The sequence below is a fragment of the Sarcophilus harrisii genome, chromosome 1, assembly GCF_902635505.1.
Source record: "Sarcophilus harrisii chromosome 1, mSarHar1.11, whole genome shotgun sequence".
Classification (NCBI taxonomy): domain Eukaryota; kingdom Metazoa; phylum Chordata; class Mammalia; order Dasyuromorphia; family Dasyuridae; genus Sarcophilus; species Sarcophilus harrisii.
In genome coordinates, this window is record NC_045426.1 from 460,855,970 (window position 1) to 460,876,551 (window position 20,582).

The following is a 20,582-nucleotide window of genomic DNA, read 5'->3' on the forward strand; positions in this document are numbered from 1 at the left end:
CTTCAAATTTTTGTAAGTAATGATTCTAAACAAATTTTAGAGCATCAAAACATCCAAAACAACAAAGTAGAACATTTTTCCAACTGAAAACAACTCGGAAGGTCAAAAAACATCTGAAACTCCAAGGTGGGAGTCCAGCATGCAGCCTTGGCCTAACACCAATAAAGCAAGAACAGGTCTACAGCCCTCTGAATCAGCAGCAGTGCTGTAACTTCCAGACCTCTCAACCCAGAGACAACAAAGAGGGCTTGGAAGGTCAGCAGAAAAGGGCTGTGGCAACAGGGTGGGAGTCCAGGAGAAATACTCCTAACAGTTCCAGGGCAGAAAAGAGTGCTTATGGTCAGGTCCCTAGAAAGATTTCTGAAAATAGCTGCATAAAATCCCTGTGGCTTGGGACAGTGCACCCTCCACCCTGGAAACAGAGTCCTATTTTAACAGATTTAAAAGCTGAGTAAGAGACTAGGAAAATGAGCAGACAACAAAAAAAAGTTTCTGACCAATTTTCTCCTGCGCCTGGTAGTTCTGAAATTTGGCTATAATATATCAGTTTGGCTAAAATATTCCTGAAAATTTTCATTTTGAGATCTCTTTCAGGAGAAAATACTGCAAGCATCCAGAAAGAAACAATTCAAGTACAGTGAAGTCTCAGTTAGGATAATATAAGATTTAGCAACTTCTACATTAAAGGATCACAGGGCTTGGACTACGATATTCCCAAGAGCAATGGAACTAGTACTACAACCAAGAATCACCTACCCAGCAAAACTAGTCTTTAGTATGGCCCAATCTTGATCTTAGTGGAGGAGTACAGGAGGCAGGAGGGAGTAGAGCCACCAGGAGGATGATCAAAAATAGAATATCTCATTTCCAGTCCTTCTCAGCCCTTAAATACCTTATTACAATTACATCATTACAGCATACTGAATATGTGTGAACTAGAGAACCATTACATCACCATGCTAAGTACTAAGTATATATATACTAGAGAACCATCATCTCATCAATTTCACTGAGTTAACACCTTGTTTCAAGTTTTGGCCCTCTACAATCCTTCAGGCAAAAAAGGTAAATCATCCAATGAAATAGAGGCTTTTCAAGCATTCATGACAAAAAGACCTGAATGTAAAATCTGATTTTCAATTATAGGACTTAGGAGAAGCATAAGGAGGTAATCAGAAAAGTGATTACAAAAGGGCTTAATAAGGTTAGTTTGTTTACATTCCTACATAGGATGATTAGATTTGTAACTCATTAGAACTTTCTCATTACTGCAGTTTGAAGGAGTATATAGACAGAGGGCATAGGTATGAGGTGAAGATGAAATAATTTCTAAAAAAATGAAATTAAGGGGTGAGAAAGGAATATACTGGGATAAAGGGAAACGGAGAAGTGGAATAATTTATCTGCCATAAAAAGAGGCAAGAAAAAACTTTTCCAGTAGAGGGGAATAGAAAGAGAGACTGAGTGAACCTTACTCCCATCAAAATTGGTTGAAAGAGGAAATAACAGATACACTCAATATGGGCATCTTATCCTGAGGAAAGTAGGAGGAGAATGGGAAATGGGAAGGGGGGGGAGGGTGATAAAAGAGAGGGCATATTGTGGGAGGGAGTGATAAGTAGCAAAACACTTTTGAGGAGGAACAGCATGGAAGAAGAGATAGAAGAGAATGGGGGGAAATAGAGGTAGCAATAGTAATTGTAAAAAGAATCTTGAATCAAGTTTCTTTGATAAGGCCTCATTTCATAAAGAAAACTGAATCAAATTTATAAAAAATAAGAGCCATGCCCCAATTGATAAATGATCAAAAAACTATAAATTCACGCACATCTTTTTGACCTAACATACCACTACAAGGCATGACTACTAAAAGAGATTAAAAAAAAAAAAAAAAAAAAAAAAAAAAGGAAGGACCTATATGTTCAAAAATATTTGTGGCAGCTCTCTTCTCAGGGCAAAAAATTAGAAACTGAGAGTAAACTCATCAATTGGGGAATAGCTAAATAAATGATGGTATGTGATTGTCATGAAATCTTATTATTCTATGGGAATGATGAGCAGGATGCTCTGGGAGGTGGGGGTGGAAAGAACCTGGAAAGGCCTCCATGAACTTAAAAGTGAAATATATTGTGTACAAAGTAATAGCAATGTTCTGGGATGACCAGCTGCAAACGACTTTGTTATTTTGATAAGTACAATAAACCACAACTACTTTGACAGACTTCTGATGAAAAATTCTGTCTCTATCTAGCGAAGAAACTGCATGAATACAGATTGAAGCATTCTCTTTCTCTCTCATTTTAACTTTATTTTTTGAGGGTTTTTTTTTTCTTATGAGGGTGGGTGATCTATGTTTTCTTTTACAACATGACTTATGGAAATATTTTGCATAACTTCATATGTGGTTTCTTAATGGGAGATGATGGGGATAAGGAACAGAATATAGAACTCAAAAGTTTTAAAAACAAATGTAAAAGAAATACTTTAAATATAATGAGGAAATACTAAATAAATAAAATCAAAACATAAAAAAGATTTGATTAAGCCAAATTCTACTTCAGTTGCAATGAAGGGAAGTGAAGATATCGAACAGTTATTTGAGGAGCTAAACAATAGGTGTTATTTTTGCCTAGGATATAAAAGGCAAAGTGCCAATGACCACTAACTGAAATTTTATACTTTCAAATATAGTTGTATAGTCTGGTTATGTGGTACACTATAATAATTCTATTCCTATTAAGAGTCCCATAATCTTCCCAATCTAGCAGGCTCATAACCTAGATGTCATCCTCAACTCTCCATTGTCTTACCCCCATCCAATCTACTGCCAAAGCCTATCGATTTCACCTCTGCAACATCTATCCAATGTGTCTTCATCACTCTTCTGATATTGCCATAGCTCTTCACACCTAGAACTGTTCCAATAACCTACTGGTTAATCTTCCTGCCACAAATCTCTCCCCTCCCCCCATTCCTTTCATCCTCTACTAGAGACATCAAAATTATTTTTCCTTAAGCACAAATCTGACCATGTCACCCCAATCACCAACTCAATGAACTCCAATAATCTCTTTTCACCTCCACAATCAAATAAAAATATTTCATTTAGTTTTCAAAGCCCTTCATAATCTAGTCCCTTCCTACCTTTCCAGTATTCTTATATTTTAAATCCTCTATAACACTCCCCACACATGTATTTTTCAAACCAGTCTCTACAACCTGATTACCCTGCCTTCCTTCAAAGTTCAGATAAAATCTTACCTTCCACAAGAAACTTTTCCCTATCCCTCTTAATACTAATGCATTCCTTCTTAATTATATCCTATATTGGGGGGGGGGTGTCTGTGTGTAGTTATTTGCCTGTTGTCTCCCCCATTAGATTGCGAGCTCCTCAAGGTCAAAAACTGGTTTTTTGTCTTTGTATCCCCAACACTTCACAATATAGTAGGTGCTTAATAAATATTTACTGACTGACTACCAAATAGTTTGTACAATTTACTTATAAGATGATGACAATCAATAGAGATTCCTGAAGACATTTGTCTTTCTTTTTCTGAATGTCAGGATAGATTTGATCTTGGTGATACATTAACAGATAGGACCACAGAACTCAAAGTCAATGACTATATAATCCAAATAGCTCATTTTACAGATGAGGGAGTTGAGACCTATGAAGGCCAAATGTCTTACCCAAAGTCACATGAAATAGTAAGTAACAAAAATGGAGTTTCAACCTAGATTCCTTCATTCCAAAGTCAGAGTTCTTTGCACTATTCCAAAGCTCCTTAAACTATGGGTTATAACCTTCTATGAGCCATGTAATTGAATATGGGGATTGTGAATTTCTGATTTATCATTAGTAAAATTTTGATTTCCATACCATACATACACACACACACACACACACACACACACAAACCCAGGGTCACATTAAAATTTTTCAGGCAAAAAGAGATTAAGAGTGGAAAAAATTTTAAAAGTCCTACATTAGACATCTTAATACTGTGATCTAAATTACATGGTTCTCTGCTAAGCACCTTCATGACAAGAAACAGCCCCAAAACAGTTGCTCTCAAATAAGTTATCTTTTTACAAAAGACTATTCCAGTGTGAATGAGTTCCAGGTGTTAAATCTTTCTACTGAAAGCTCATCTACATGAACTTACACCAATACAGAGTAAGTTTTTTAAACCAGGCTAAAAAAATCTTCCTCACCTCCCAAATGTGAATATCATGCTAACATATTTAAGCAATTAATATGGTTATAGAAATAATACATTGGATATGTTGAAATCTGAGTGTTAAAAATGCTTAAAAAAAAAAAACTGAGCAAATTCAGAATTCCCCTGTGAAGACCTTTGCTAAACTAGTCTTTCTTCACATCACTCAGAAAAGCTATAAACTGGGCGTTTGTATTCAGACTTATTTGTAAGACAAAATTAATTACATAAAAATGAACTATGAATAAAAAAACAGATATACAACTAGAAGAGACCTTTTGAAACCATCTACTCCAATCTCTTCATTTTATATGTAAAGAAACCAAAGCATTGAGGTACAGATGACCTATCCAATGTCATACAGAAAATAAGCAGCAAGTCCATAGTTTAAACCAGGGTTCTTCTGTTTCCATATACAGTGTTCTTTCCAACCTCTCCAGATTAATCATAAGTCCTTATAAATATTCAATAAAATGTACAACGTATAGAAAGAAAAAAAAAAAACGCCCAAAGTTGAAAGTATACCAAAAAGTAATAATCATTTCAGAAAGAATTTCTATTAGTGTTGTGAGATACAACAAATCCTTCAAGTCTCTTTTTAAACCTGGCCTTCCTCATAGAACTTTCTTCTAATCACAGTAGCTAGTAGGTTTTTTCCCCACATAGTACACGATAATGTTAAGAGATTACGAGTTTAATTTCAAAAATATAATATTACAATTATTCTTTCCACATCATGACTCCCCTCATCATAGTTTCTATCTATTGTGCGTTGGCATAAGAAATTAAATGAGAATTTTGTGTGCATTTTGCAGAAGCCACAAACAATACACAAATACCAGAAGATAACACAGAAAAAGTTCAGAAACTCTGAAATGCATAATATATTTATAATATTGTACAATATCAAAATGTTATTTTTTAATACTATAGTAATTCAGACTTCTCTGATATAAAGAGAAAGCCCCCCAAAATTTATATGCAGACTATTTTTCTAGGATATTTCAAATGTTAAATCAAATTATAAGTCTGTCACTCTGGCTCTGATAATCAAATTCCAATGTCATATTGGTCCTGAGTTTAATTCCAAACCAGTATCACTTATTTATTAATACATTGGTATTAAAGGCATATGGATAGGCAGCTGGCAACACAAAGTTGAGAGTCCTCAAGGAGGAGTTGATATGTCACATAAATAAGTTTACTATTTAGATAAATAATAAAGATGAGTACCAGCACAACATGCTATCCAAGGGCATAGCCAAACTAGACCCTGAGATCCACTTGTTGTATGAATCTGACCGGAGGAACCTTGGTAGCCAGCAAAGTCAGGGATGGATCCATTATATGATCTATGAACTAGAACCTCATATCTTGCTATTCCAATGGCCACTGCCCAAGAAGCCTAAGAAATAAAGGAGCATGACATTTCTGCTCCAAGTTGTACATAGCTATCCTTAACTGCTAACACCTTTCCGCTAACAGCACTGCCTTCTTGTTTCTAACTTGGGATATTTAAAGGATATTTAACACACTGTTTGAAAGTGCGGATACCACTGTTTCTTGAAAAAAGTTGCCGCCGCCACCACTCAGCTGGGTATTCTGATGGATGTAACTTCAACTAAGATTTGCCTCCAAAAATCATAGCAAGCTCTGTCTCAAGAGGAGCATATTAGATAGATGAAAAAAGCACAAAAAAATGACTAAAGACTCATCACAACTTTGTTTATATAATTGCTGCCATTTGTCCCCCTCCTCCCTCTTCACCCCCAGCTGTGTATGAGAAATTTTATTTTCATTTGATGGCAATTTTCCGTTCTATTCAAGTAATCTCTGTTCTGTTTAAATCCTTTGAATAAAGAGGAAGTTTTTATAATTCAAAAATATATTAAACTTGATAGATGGTATAATCTAAACGTATCTGAAGATGGGAAGCCAAAAGAATTTTTAAGATTCTGACGTTAGTAAATTAATTCTGTTTAATATAATGCAAACATTGATTTAATGTTTGCTATTATTGTTTCAAAAGAAAAGTCTTTTTATGCCCTAAACGTTACTTTATTTCCTTCAAAATGAATCCACGACTCAGGATTTGACCTATGCATATGGGTCAAATATTTCTAAAAATTGTACAGAGAATGAAGGCTAAATTCAAAATAAATTTTCTTGTATCCCTTCATTCTTTGCAGAGATGGGGCTTATAAGATGTGAAACACTGTAGATATAAGACTTTTTCAATGTACCATTTAGTTTGTTGAACTGTTGTTTCTTACTTTTAAAAAATCTTTGTTATGAAAAAAGGCTGACTAAGAGAAGTGGGGGAAGGTTATACTAGAAAGAAAATGTTGGTGATATAAGGGGGGAAAGGCAACAATAAAAATATATTTTCAAAGAAAGTAAATTAATATACGCATACACACTATATACATATACATATATATTTTCCTTCTAAAAGGAAACTTTCTCATTAAAATTGTTATGATTTTCCTAGCTAACAAACTTTGGAATCATCCTTATTTTATCTGTCTCCTACACATCCCTCATATCTACCATTCATTCTTTTTAAATCCCTTTAGGATTTGTAACTCTTATTCCAAAATGTCTTAGTCCATAACATCATCACTTAATTGGCCTCCTATCTTCAGTTCCCCGACTTCTAATCTAATCTGATTCTAACCAATAAAAAAGAACTGATTGCAGAAGAAGAAATGACCAGAACTTTGGGAGGAAGAGTTAGAATACTATGCTGTCTTAGTATTTATAATAGATAAGAAAGGGTGTCTGATATATATGTTAGAATTTTAGAAAGGTCTATTTCAAAGAGTTCAAAGTAAATCTTAAGGACTAAATTTCTAAAATATTTAAGTCACATTAAGAGAGACACAACAAATGACATCAACCAAATAAGATTTTTAAAAGACAAGGACAGAAGGCAGAAGCAAAGATAGATATGTAAAGAATAGAAGTGCCAGTGCTGGAAGAACTGTCAGAAAAACTAAACAAATGATGAATTCAGGTTTCTTTACTGAAAGTAAGAGGAAAAGAAGATAAAATCGCTACTAATATAAAATGGAAACATTAATAGACAACAAAAAGAATACAGTACTATTTTATGTCTATCAGTTGTTTGTTTTTACTCTGAAGGATAACCTTCTACAAGGAGATGAAGGAAAAAAAACAAAAATGGTTAACATGAAACAAACTTGAGATAAGTGAAAATATGACAAGAGAGTATACCTAACTGCCCTCAGTGAGTTTAAATAAGCAAGATGAAATGAACTATAAACCAACAGAGTAAAAGAAATGGCCGTTGCAATTGCAGGACCACCACTGGAGAACTTCAAAAAACTGAAGGGAACTAGGGAAGCCATTCAGAATTGGAAATAATCAAAAGTTGAACTGATTTGCAATGGACGAGTGAGCCTGAAATAAATTACTGACAGAGAATGATGCCTTCTACAGGTGATGGCTTATTGTTCACTGGCTAAGCAGTCAAAGAATATGAAGAAACAGCTCTAAAAAGAATTGAGAACTAGTGACAACCACGTGAAAGACTACTCTAACTCACTAATAGGAAGTACCATAATTAAATAAGAGGAATAGTGGCCTAAAGTCAAGCTGGGTTCAAATTCTGATTTGGAATCTTCTTATCTGACTTTGCATTACATTTAATCTTCCAAATGTCATGTTCTTCATATGTAAAATGAAATGGTTGGACTGAATACCTTACAAGCTCTAGATATATGACCCTATAAAAGAAATGGAAATTAAAAAGAGGCAGTGATGGAAGGACTATATCAAAACTGACAGGTAGACAGTTGATGGAACTATGAATTGGGTCAGTCATTTTGAAAAGTAATTTAGAATCATGATAATGTGACTTAAAATGTCCATACTTTTTGACATAGAGATAGCACTGTTAAACATATACTTCAAGCATCTTGAAAATAGAAAGAACCCATATATAACAAAATATCTTACCAGAACTTTTTAAAGCATCAGAGAATTGGAAAATAAGCAAAATACCACTGATTTGTGACTGACTAAATAAACTGTCCTTTTCTAGTCTGACCATCTTTTTTAGTCTTCTTTGCTAGATCATCATGTGTGTGCACACACACACAAAATGCAAACTGGGCATCTTTTCTCAATTCTCTTCTCATTCTACTTGATGATTTCATCAGCTCATAGTAATTTAATTATTGCTTACTAATTGTTGCCCTCTAACCACAGGGGTTCCTCAGGGTTCTGTCCTCAGTCCTCCTATTTTCTCCTTCACTTGATGATCTCAAATACTATCTCTATGCTGACAATTCACAAATCTACCTATTCTACCCCAAATTCTGTTGACCTCCAATCTTGCATCTCCAACTTCCTCTCAGGCAACTCAAAATAAACTTAAATTCAGCAACTCCCAAACCAAACTGATTTATCTCCCTTCCCCCTTAATTCTTTCCTCTCTTCTTCCCTATTATTGTAGAGGGCAACATCATACTGCCAGTCTTTTAGGCTTTCATCATGACTCTTCACTGTCTGTCACTCCTCATATCCACTTCATGGGGCCAAGTTCTGTCAATTTTAACTTTGAAAAGTCTCGAGTATGCCCCTTTCTCTTCTCTAACATCTTAGCACTCTGGTGCAGGCTTTCATCATCTCACATTTAGACTAGTGCTTTAACCTGCTTTAGGGTCTACCTGCTTCAAGTCTCTGTCCACTTTAATGAATCTTCCATTTAAAGTGATTTTCCTAAAGTGCAGGTCTGATCATGTCATCCTTCTGACTCAAAAAAACTCCAGTGACTCCCTACTGCCTCTAGGATCCAAAGGTGTTCAAAATTCTTAACAACATAGTTCCCTCCTATCTTACCAGGCTTCTTATACCTTAACTCCTCATCATCTGCTCCTCAATCATGTGACAATGACCTCGTGATTGTTTGATAAATAACTTTAGCCCTTTCCTTTCATTGTTCCCCGATGGGATGCTCTCTCTCCCCAACTTTGCCTTCCTGACTCACCTGTCTTCTCAACTCCCAACTAAAATATCATCTTTTATAGGAAACCTTTCCCAACCCCTCTTAACTCTACTGCCTCCCCTTTGTTATTGCCTATTTATCCTACATAAAACTTGCTTTGTATATATTTGTTTGCTTATTGTCCACTACATTAAATCATAAGTTTCTAGAGGGCAGGGATTGTGCTCTTTTTAAAACCCGGCATTTAGCACAGTGCCTGGCACACAGAAGACACTTAATTAAATATTTGTGGATTGACATTCCAATCTATTTCCAGCCACAGTTTTTCCAGAGCTCCAATTCCACATCACCATCTATGTTCTAATCAACCAATGAATACCCCAAAATTATCCCAAACTCAGCATATCCAGAACTGACTCATTATCTTTCATGCACAACAACTCTTCTGAATTTCCCCGTTTCTGTCAAGTACAACAGAATCTTGTCGCTCAGGTTTACAATCACCCTCGAGTTCTCATTGTCACTCACCCTATACATCCAATTAGTTGCTTATTATTTCTGTATTCATAACATTTCTCACACTTGTATCTATTTGTTTACTCATACAACCATCATTCTATTTCATATCCTCATCACTTCTTATGTGGATTATTTCAATAATGTTCTAATTGGTTTCCCTGCCATAAGTCTTTCCCCTTTCACTCTTCATACAGCTGAAAACCTGATTTTCCTAAGGCCTAAATATAACCATGTCATCTTCTTGCTTTCAGTATCTTTCTATCTTCCAGGATCAAATGTAAACTCTTTTGTTTTTGATATTTAGAGTCTTTCACAACCTAGTTTTACCCTAACTTTCTAATCTTATCATACCTCACTTCCTTCAAACACTAATCTAAACTGGAATTCTTGATATTTTCCTCATAAATAGTATTCCATCTCCTGCCTCCTGCCTCCATGTCTTTATGTTAGCTATCCTTCATGCCTGAAGTGTACCCATCTCCATCTCCATCTCCACCTCCCTCTCTCAGAATCCTTAGTTTCCATCAAGACTCGGCTCAGGCACAGGTGGTCTTTCCTAATCAAAAACACGGTTCTCCCCCGGTAGTACACTCTGCTAGTGGCTTCCCTTAAAAAAAAAAAAAAAAAAAAAAAAAAAAAAAAAAAAAAAACTCTTAAGAACTGGATTTCTATTGTGGATATACATAAAAACCACATGTATAATTTGATTTTACTGCTATAACATAAAAAAGGAGGTTCTCCCCCGGTAGTACACTCTGCTAGTGGCTTCCCTTAAAAAAAAAAAAAAAAAACACTTTTTGCAGGGGTGAGTGCATGTATTTTGAAAATAAAAAGCTATTACTTAAAAAAAAAACTTTATATTTATCATTGTGTACAGATACACATCCTTCTTCTGTACATGTGTTCTCTTCTGATTAGACTTTAAATTATTTAAATTTTAAAACCAATTTTTACTTTTGTCGGTATTTCAGCAACCATTTGGGAGGTAATACATGAATGCTTTTGATTGTGCATTGCAACAAAAAAAAAAGAATATGAAGGTTTTAAAGTGTTGAAACAATTATATAAACTGATGAAGAGTGAAGTAAACATAACCAAAAGAAATACACCCTGACTACAATGTAAATAGAAACAAAAACAAAAACAAAAAAGAATACTATGTGACTGTAATGACCAAGTTTAGCATCAATAAAGAGTCAGAAAATTGTATCGCTTCCCTTCTTTGCAGAGAAGTGCAATTATGGATATAGAATAGGGCATTTACTGTCAGGTAACAACTAATGTGCTTCTAATTTGAAGTGCTTCTCTCTTCCTCTTTTTCATTTTTAGTCACAAATGAAGATTCAGTGGATTGGGAAGAACTAAAGAACATAGTCCAAAAGGAAAGTAATCTTTTAAAAGATTTCATTAAAATATCATGGTCAATGTGTGGGTTTATGTTGCTTCGTTATGCTTTTTTGTCACTAGGGATAGTTTTTAAATCAGTTTAATTAATTTCCAATTTTTTTAATTTCAGTGGTAGAAGAGGGAACAGTAATAATAATAAAAAGTAATAGTCATCATAGTAATAATAGTAATAAAAAGATCAGAAAAAAGGATAAGGAATTTTTTAAAATATGTAGAGAACAAAAGGAACTTCAGAGGGATATAAAAGGACTTCTTTAAAACAAACATGTTAAATTTGTTATATGTTTTAATCAATCAACAAACATTCAGTAAGCATCTACCATGTGCCAGGCAATGTGCCAAGCATTAGCTATACAAAAAGAGGCAAAAAACAAGTATATGAGAATGGTATAGTTGTAAAATACTTAAATTTCAGCAACGCATATAATAAATATGCTTTTAGACAAGAGAAAAATCTGTGGCTAGAAAACAATACAGTTGACCAAATTTAGAACTAATTGAACTACTATAGTCCAGAAGTGTTAAGCAATGGATCAACCTACACAGTAACTTCTACTTGCAGAGGACCATTAAAATATGCCCTTGGTTCTGCTCTGTTAACAACTTAAATCAGTAACTTGGATGATGGCTTAGATGGAAGGTTTATTAAATTTGCAGATGAAATTTAGCTGGAAAAGAAATGTACAGCAACAGAATAAGGATCCAAAAAGATTTTGACCAGCAGAAACATTAGGACAAATCTATAGATTTATATTACATAAAAATTCATCTAAAATTCTGCACTTAGGTCTATTAAAATCACCGATATAGGTAATATAAGTAAGGAAGTTTTGATCAGACAACAATCCTTATGGAAAAAAAAAACAACACCTGGTAGTTTTATGAGATGAGGAAGACAAAAAACCAAAAATAACTAAAAAAAAAAAAAAAAAAAAAAAAATCACACAACCTAATATGGTCTTAGACTGTATTAATAACTGCTTGCTAAATTGAAATGAATTAATAGAAATGTAATAGCCATAAAGAAAAGGAGGAAAAGCTTACTAAATCTGATGGGATTAGAGAATATTTGAACTATGGTATTCAATTCTGAGTCCCACATTTTAAGAAGGACATGATTAAGATCAAAGATGATTTATTAACTTTTATTAATCTTTAAATTATATGAGTATTATTTAAAGGACTTAAATATCTTTAGCTTAGTGGGAGGGGAAAAAACTTAGAAAGGCATGATACATATTTTCAAATAGCTGAAGGATAATATAAATAGAGCTAGAGGGAAAATTAGAACCTACTAAGTCCAACCTGCTCATTTTAAAGATGAAGAAACCAAAACATAGGGAACTTAAATTACTCACTCCTCATTACACAGGTAGTAAACAGCTAAAACGGTATTTGAACCTAGGTCTTTTTGATCTCAGGTTCATCACTCTTTATGCTATAGAACACTGCAATCTGCTTACAGGTAGTAACCTGTACAAGTGTAGTAAGCAAGTAGTAACAGGTAGTAAGGCAAAACTATGATAAATAGAGAAAGGAGTAGTATAGATTTCAGCTCCTTACCAGGAAAAAAAAAAAGGCTTTCTAACAATTATAACTGTCAACAGTAGAATGGGCTACTTCAAGATGTAGTGAGTTGTCTATCTCCAAAAGTCTTGATTCAGAAGAGAAATGAATAGTTGTCAGGGATGTTTTTATATATAATTCCTTTTTGGGGAAGTTAGACCAAACTTATTCATAGAAAGGTCAATTTCAACTCTAAGATTTGAAGTCATGAAAACTTTCACCTGGTTATTCATTCTTACATTTTATGACAGAGTTGTTGAAGAAGTTATTATTCTATAAATAGGGAGGGAGTAGATTACATGATCTCTTAAATCCCTTTTAACTCACAAACTGCAATTCTGGTTCTATGATTCTATAAACTAAGGATAAAAAAAAAGTAGAAAAATAATGATAATTAAAATAAGCAAATTCAGATGCAAAGCCTTTGACCAAGTATAAGTGCTCAACAATTTTTTTTAATTGAACTGACCAGAAATGAAGAATAGGTTTTAGTAGAGAAATGTCAACATAAGTGATATTAACAAAATAAAAAAATCTAGAAGGAACCTTATAGACAGACTAATCTGTAACTGAATTATAACCATTATACAACATCCATGAGAAATGGTCATCTAGCCTTTACATGGAAAGTCCAATAAGAAAGAACTAGCTACCTCCAGTAAGGAAGAACTTGCTAACTCCAAAGATAGCCCAATTCAGAATGGATACCTTTCAGTTGAAGTTAGGGGTTATGTATTTTCCCCCTCAAAACAATACTAAATCTGTCCTTTAGGTCTCCCTCCTGGTTCCAAACAAAACAATTTTAGCCCTTCCTTCCACATGAGAGTACTTTAAATATATTAAGATTGCTGTGATGTGATCTACTAATTCTTCTCTCCTCCAAGCTCAACATTTCCATTATTTCAACCAATCTTTATGGCAGGGTCCCTTGTCTTCTCACTATCCCTGGTGCTGTCTTTTGGATATGCTCTCAAAAACTTGGTCTTAAAAACATGGTAGCTAAATACAATAATAGAGATGTAATTCTAAACAGGATAGAGAAAACAGTATTTCTATCACATACCTTATTCTGGAATCTGATTTTATTAATATAGCCCAAGGTTAAATTGGTTTGTCTGCTACATCATCTTGAGCTTATAGTTCATTAAAACCCCCAATGTCCAGCTATTGAGCCCCTATCTTTATTTGATTTAACTTGTGTGAAACTTTAAATTTACTTTTTTTTAAATTGTGCCTCTCCTTCCTATCATAGCATGCTATAGTAGAAAGAACCCTGGACTTGAAATCAAGACAACTAGATTTAAATCCCCACTTGGAACTTACTAATCAAGGCTCATTTCCCCCTAAATGTGGAAATGTTCTTATTTCACAGGATTATTGTGAGGAAAGTGTTTGCCCTGTAAGCTAAAGGTGGTGTTATAAATTTGAATTAGTATTTTTATTATTCATCTTCTAAGTTTCAGTTCACCATGCTAAATTTCAGAGATTCCCCCTACCCCATATCCAGCAAATTAGTTATCCCTCCAAGCTTCATGTCACATATGTCTTCATTCAAATCATAGATATAAATGTTTAAAAGTAGAAAGTCAAGGATAGAAAACATTCCTGGACATTTCCATATAAGGCTCTCTCCAAGCTGACACTAACTCCATTAAGCCAATTTGGGGGAGCCAACTGGAGAATTGAAGTTCTAAACTCCACTTAAACATATCATTTAGCCAGCTTTTCTCTATCTTGAATCTAAGGATACTATAAAAGACCTCGGAATGGGAGGTTACAGTGAAGTGGTTGACTATAACATATTATGTTATAACATATATATTAACTAGTATTTATATAGTGCCCCCCCTTTTTTAAAGTATGACATTTGTCCTCTACTTCTAGAGCATCTTTCGCATTCTCCATAATTTTCAAACTCAGCTCCTCAAAAGCTCTTTTGAACAAAAATTGCTTTCCAATACATTAATAAGTCCCTGCCCCCACATAGTTGACCTTCCTCTTCCTCCCTACTTCTACATCAATCAATTGGTTGACAAACATTTAGTAGGCAACTACTATTATCTAGGGGATGTGCCAGATACCAGAATGACAAAGATACAAATGAAACAGTCTCTGCCATCAAGATTATATATACTGAGGTAAGACTCATTTTGGGATTCATTTTTTTTTTGTGAAACTACATAATAAAATGTGACTTCCCATTCAAATATATAAGCGCAAGAGAAATGTCTGGATTTAAGTCCTGCATCTGACACAGACTCACATACTGTACTACCTGTGAGCGAGCACTTGACCTATTCGTGCCCCAAGCAATTCGCTAAATCTGTTATAGAAGGAATGTAAATCTGAATTGGTCAGGGAAATTGCCACACTATGATTAATTTCCCCAAACCAATGAAATCAAAGGTCCAGACACCTCCCTCAAAAAAAAAAAAAAAAAAATGTAAAAACTTAGTGTAGGGCTTTACACATAGTAAGTAGCCCTTTGCAAATTTATGTTGAATTGGTTAGCATTCAGCATACACTGGATAGAACAAAAACATCATGTTTATTGTTAGAGCTGAAAGAGATCTCATCAATTATATTGTCCAACCATCTCATTTTATAAATAAGGAAACTGAAACCCAGAAAGATGACAATGACTTGCCTAAAGTCATATGGAGAGTAGCTGGCAGAAACAAGATTTGTGCCAGGATCCTCCAGTGTCTTTTTATACACACATACATATGTATGTATATAAAGATATATATACACAAACATATATAAAGATAATAGCAGCTTTTTATTTTTCAAAATACATGCAAAGATAGCTTTCAACATTCACCCTTACAAAACTTTGTGTTCCAAATTTCTCTCTCTCCCTTCCCACATCCTCTTCAGCAAGTAATCCAACATAGATTAAACAGAAGCAATTCTTCAATACATATTTCCATATTTATCATGCTGCACAAGAAAAATAAGATCAAAAGGGGAAAAAACAAGAAAAAAAAAACAATCAAGCAAACAACAACAATAAAAAAAAATTGTCAATACTATGTTGTGATCCACATTCAGCCCCCATAGTCCTCTCTCTGAATGCAGATGACCCTCCATTACACGACTATTGATTTTGCCCTGAATCACCTCGTTGTTGAAAAGAGCTAAAAACATCAGAGTTGATCATCACATAATCTTTTTGTTGCTGTGTACAAAGTTCTTTTGGTTATACACACTTCACTTAGCATCAGTTCATATAAGTCTCTCCAGGCCTTTCTGAAATCATCCTGCTGATTGTTTCTTTCGGAATAATAATAGTCCATTACATTCATATACCATAACTTATTCAGCCATTCCCCAAATGATGGGCATACATTCAGTTTTCAGTTCCTTGCCACTTCAAAAAGGACAGCTACAAACATTTCTCCAATGTCTTTTCACAACATCTCTACCTGATATTCCTCAGTCTCTTACCTCTTAACTTAGCTTGTACCATGCAAACAACTATGTGCATTTACCAATCTTTGACTGGGGCCACGTATTTTAATATCATGATAGGAATGCCCCTTGCTTAAAGCTGTCCTGAAGAGCTCAATCTCCTCCAAGATATATTGCCAACTATTCACACTCATCTCTCACTTCTCTATTCCTTCTAAATTGAGACAATACTTCAATGATATACACCTCATTCTTTAGTTTCACAAGGGTCAGTCTTTTCTCCCCAAATGAACTAGAAATTCCTTTAAGAGCTGAGAACTGTATCACAAGCATGGTTAGCAAAGTTCTAGGCAAAGTAGACTTGTCAGATGGTATTTAAAAGACTGACTACCCACCAGATAAAAATAAGGACATATTTCTTTAGTTGCTTCCAAAGTATATAAATAATTTTCATAGCCTTGAATGAAAAATATTTCTTCTTCAGGAATGTTAAATTAAAAATAAATTTATTCTTTCTTTTTTTAATAATAAGCATGCATTGATAATTAGCTTCTCTTCTTTGGGATTCTTGCATTCTTCATTTACATATCCCTCTTCTAAAATGCCTTTTTATAATATAAATTTAAATTTCTTGAGTCACCTAAATAATCATGTATAGCAATTAGCTTTTAAAGTAGGTTCGTGCTGCCACTATCCCACCAATATCATTTATAAAGAGGCTTAATTCTACTTCATTCTTCACTCTTTGCCCACCCTCTGAGGCATATGTCTCTACAAAGAGTCTTCGAATGTATCCCAAAATTTTGTAAATCAGTTGTTTCAAATGTTGAATGTTTTATTCTCAAAAGAAATACTGTAAATATTTGGGTATCCAAGTCAATCTAAAAAAACAAATTAAAAAAAAAAAAACATAGTCTTAACCCATAAAGAACCTAAAATATATTATTTCAATTGTAACAAATCACCATTAAAATAGTTCTCTGGGGGAAAGGGAAGGTGAAAACCTTCCAAGCTCTTTCTAGGAATGCTAAGAATACCACCCTTTTCCATTCCACCAAGAAAAAAAGAGCTCAATGTGAAGGAAGGGATGATAAGGCAAACATTGCTGGGAACTACTAATTTAACTATACATACATAAGTGATACAGCCAATCATTCCCCAGGTTCTCTAAATTGGGAAACATGAGATTGGAAAAAAGAGCTAAAAACATGGACTCCACCCATTAACAAATGCAAGTCACAAACCAAGTATTCTTAAGCTATGAAATGTTTATTCCTTATTCATTACATTCATTCATTTAAGTGTCTTCTAGGTGCCCATACTACACTAGGTACTATACAGAATACAATAAATAAGATGTAGCCTATCATAGACTTGTAGTCTAATAAGGGAGGTAATATATGAACAAGCTCAATTTCTACAAATATTTAAGTGTTTACTGTATACAGAAGATTCTGATTGCACAAGAAGAAATATAAAATTCAGATAAGAAAAAAACTCATCTCATGGTAAGTTTAGAAGGGAGATCTGCTATATACATAAATAACTTTAATACAAAATACTAAATGCATAAGAGAATTACAAACAGAGTTATATGGAGGCCAATAAGAGAAAGATCATTACCAACTGGAGGAGGCTTTATGGAAATAGTAACATTTGGGTTGTTGTACCTAAAGGAAAGCTAGATAAGCAATAGCCAAAGAAGGAGACAAAAAGAAATCTAGGCATACAGAAAGCATAAGTAAGGTCAAAGAGGTAAGAAAACACTACAACACAAAGCAAAATGAAGATTTCTTCTGAAGAAGGAAGATACAATTGGTTGGAAGCATCAAAAATTGCTTCAAGGAATAGCATTTGAGGTGGGTTGTAAAGGATGGATAGAATTTCATAGGTTGCTATTAAGATGAGGAAGAAATAGGAGGGACTTTCAAACTGTCAAGCCTTAATGACAGGAAAAAATGATGATGCCCTTGACAACAATAGGAAAATTGGAAACAGGATCTATTTGGGGAAGAAACATGATGAATGTGCACTGGAATATGCCGAATTTGTGGTGTTGACAGGACACCTAAAAAGAGCTATCTAGTAATTTGATATAAATAAAGAACTGGAATTTTAGGAGTCACATGTAATAGTTAAAATTGGGCAGTTAGATGGGCCTGGAGTTAGGAAGACCTGAGTTCAAACCCAGCCTAGCTTACTAGCTGTGTGATCCTAGACAAGTCACTTAACCCTATTTGCCTCATTGGTAGAGCTGGAAAATGAAATAGCAAACCACTCTAATCTCTCTGCCAAAAAAACTCCAACTGAGGTTACAAAGAGTCAGACGCAACCAAACAACAATAATAGTTGGAAAACATTAAATTGGCCTTTTATCTTTCCTTTGACAAATGAAACCTTAGGAGACACCAACTTTCACCCAGCAAGAGGAAGAAAGGCTATCAAGAAGGAAAAAGGTGGATCTGTGTCATAAAATAGAGGCAGGGATCTCAAAGATCATCCAGAAGAATGTGATATCACCAAAACCAAGAGAAGTCAGTTTCAAGAGGAAAAATATAGCCAACAATATTAAAGGCTATTAAAATCAATTTAATCAACATTTCTTAGCATGTCAGTGAAAGGCATTATATGGGAGACAGATAAAAATACAAATTTCTACTCTCAAGGAGCTTACATTTGGCCAGGAGGACAGTGGACTTCTTTATATTCTAAGTTCCTTAAGGACAGATGTGTAAATTAGAAGTCAGTTACCTCAACAAAGTAATTACTCTTAAATATTAAGTATATTAATTATGATAATAGCTACTGTGGAAATAGGAGCTACCAATTCAGTAAAGTTTTAGTTGCTAGAAAATAAATCTGAATAAGAATTATCCCCTATAAAATTTAACACATACCCCTCAAATTTTTTTTCACTCCAATATGGCTTTTTTTAACATGCAAAATAAAATCACCAGACCTATTCTACTCTTTCTAATACATATTAAAACTAGACTATGCTTCCAGAAATTAACTAATTATCCTTTTTAACCTACTTGCCATACTCTCACAGACTACTATAGGTATCACTTAACATTTCCAAAGTACTTTTGATTTAATATGCTTATTTAGAGCTTTGCTTTTCAATATGTTATAATAACACAACAAGAATTTTGAGTAAAATTCATAGATAATAAATAATCATTATACAATTTCTTCAGAAACCAATTTTTAGTAGTCTTCACTCATGCAAAGTACAAAAATATCAAATGTCTACTTTTTCTCCCCTACTTCCATCAACTTAAAATGACTAACTTCATGAGTTTTCATGACCTGGTGGCCAACTTTTGGTGAAGAATCTCTCCCTATTTTGCTAGACTAATCCCTAAAAACCATAAAAAGATAGACAGGCAGATACATAGACAGACATAACTACAGATATATTGAGACAGATATATAGTTAGTCACCAGATCTGAAACTTTACAGTGAATTTCATATGATCCTCTAGAACTTTCATTTTGCACTCGTCAGAGTAAACTTTATGTCACAATGAACAAGATTAGAACTTTATCCAATATCAGACAGAAATGTTAAAATACAATAATTCTCATTAAGAAAAAATATTATTAAGCTATTAGAATAAAGTCTCAAAAAAGAAAATAAGCTATCCTAATTTTCACAACTGATTTTTATGTAACTTCCTAAATTAATCTCCATATTTTCATTTTTAATACTGTGAAAAACTGTTCATTTTTAATGGTACATTAAGAATGTCTACCTTCTCTTGGGTATACTGTCATGCCAAAATAACTTTCCTGACAAAAAGTAGCATCTGAAGAAGAATGCTAAAATATAAAAAGAGACTTGAATTTTAAAGTCTAATTGTAAGCCATTATATTAAAATATTTTAAAATAGAATGAAAAATTTTTAATTAAGAAATTACAGTCAATAATCATAACTGTTTTATTTAAAAGTTTTCATAACTTCTATGTGCAAGATGCTAAGAGGACAAGAGACTCAAAAGAATAAGATAGTCTTTGCCATCAAGGAATCTAAGTCTAATATGGGCAGCAAAACAAGTATATAAATTAATAATATATTAAATATCACAAGTACTATAAAGTTCAGGATAATGTAAAGAAGTTGGGTTTTGTTTGTTTTGTTTTGTTTTTTCAGGAGGATTAAGTGTTCCTGATTCTGGAGTTCCTAAAAAGAATAGGTAGGATTTATTACAGGCAAAAGAGAGAAGGAAAAGAGGCTAATCAAGTCATTCTGAGTAGACACAACAAAATTATAAAAACAAAATCCCAGATGTTCAGTGGATAACAAGTATCCCAGGCTTGACTCTAAGTGGGACACAAGGCTAGGAAGGCAGAGCACTGAGTAAAATACCTTTTAACACCAAGGCAAGGAATTTGGACTTTATTTAGAAGGCAATAGAGAGTTTACGAAAGTTTTTAATGGGGGAGGGGGTGGGGTGGAAAAGGCAACATGATCAGAACT

At 33.9% G+C, this 20,582-nt stretch overlaps 1 protein-coding gene and 1 pseudogene across 4 annotated transcripts in view; one reads left to right on the plus strand and one right to left on the minus strand.

The window, feature by feature from the left end:
• CHD7 (chromodomain helicase DNA binding protein 7) overlaps window positions 1-20,582 on the minus strand; it is a 227,968-nt gene that overhangs the window by 194,661 nt on the left and 12,725 nt on the right. The window lies entirely within an intron of this gene.
• Window positions 4,904-5,972, plus strand: LOC100923570 (annotated as a pseudogene).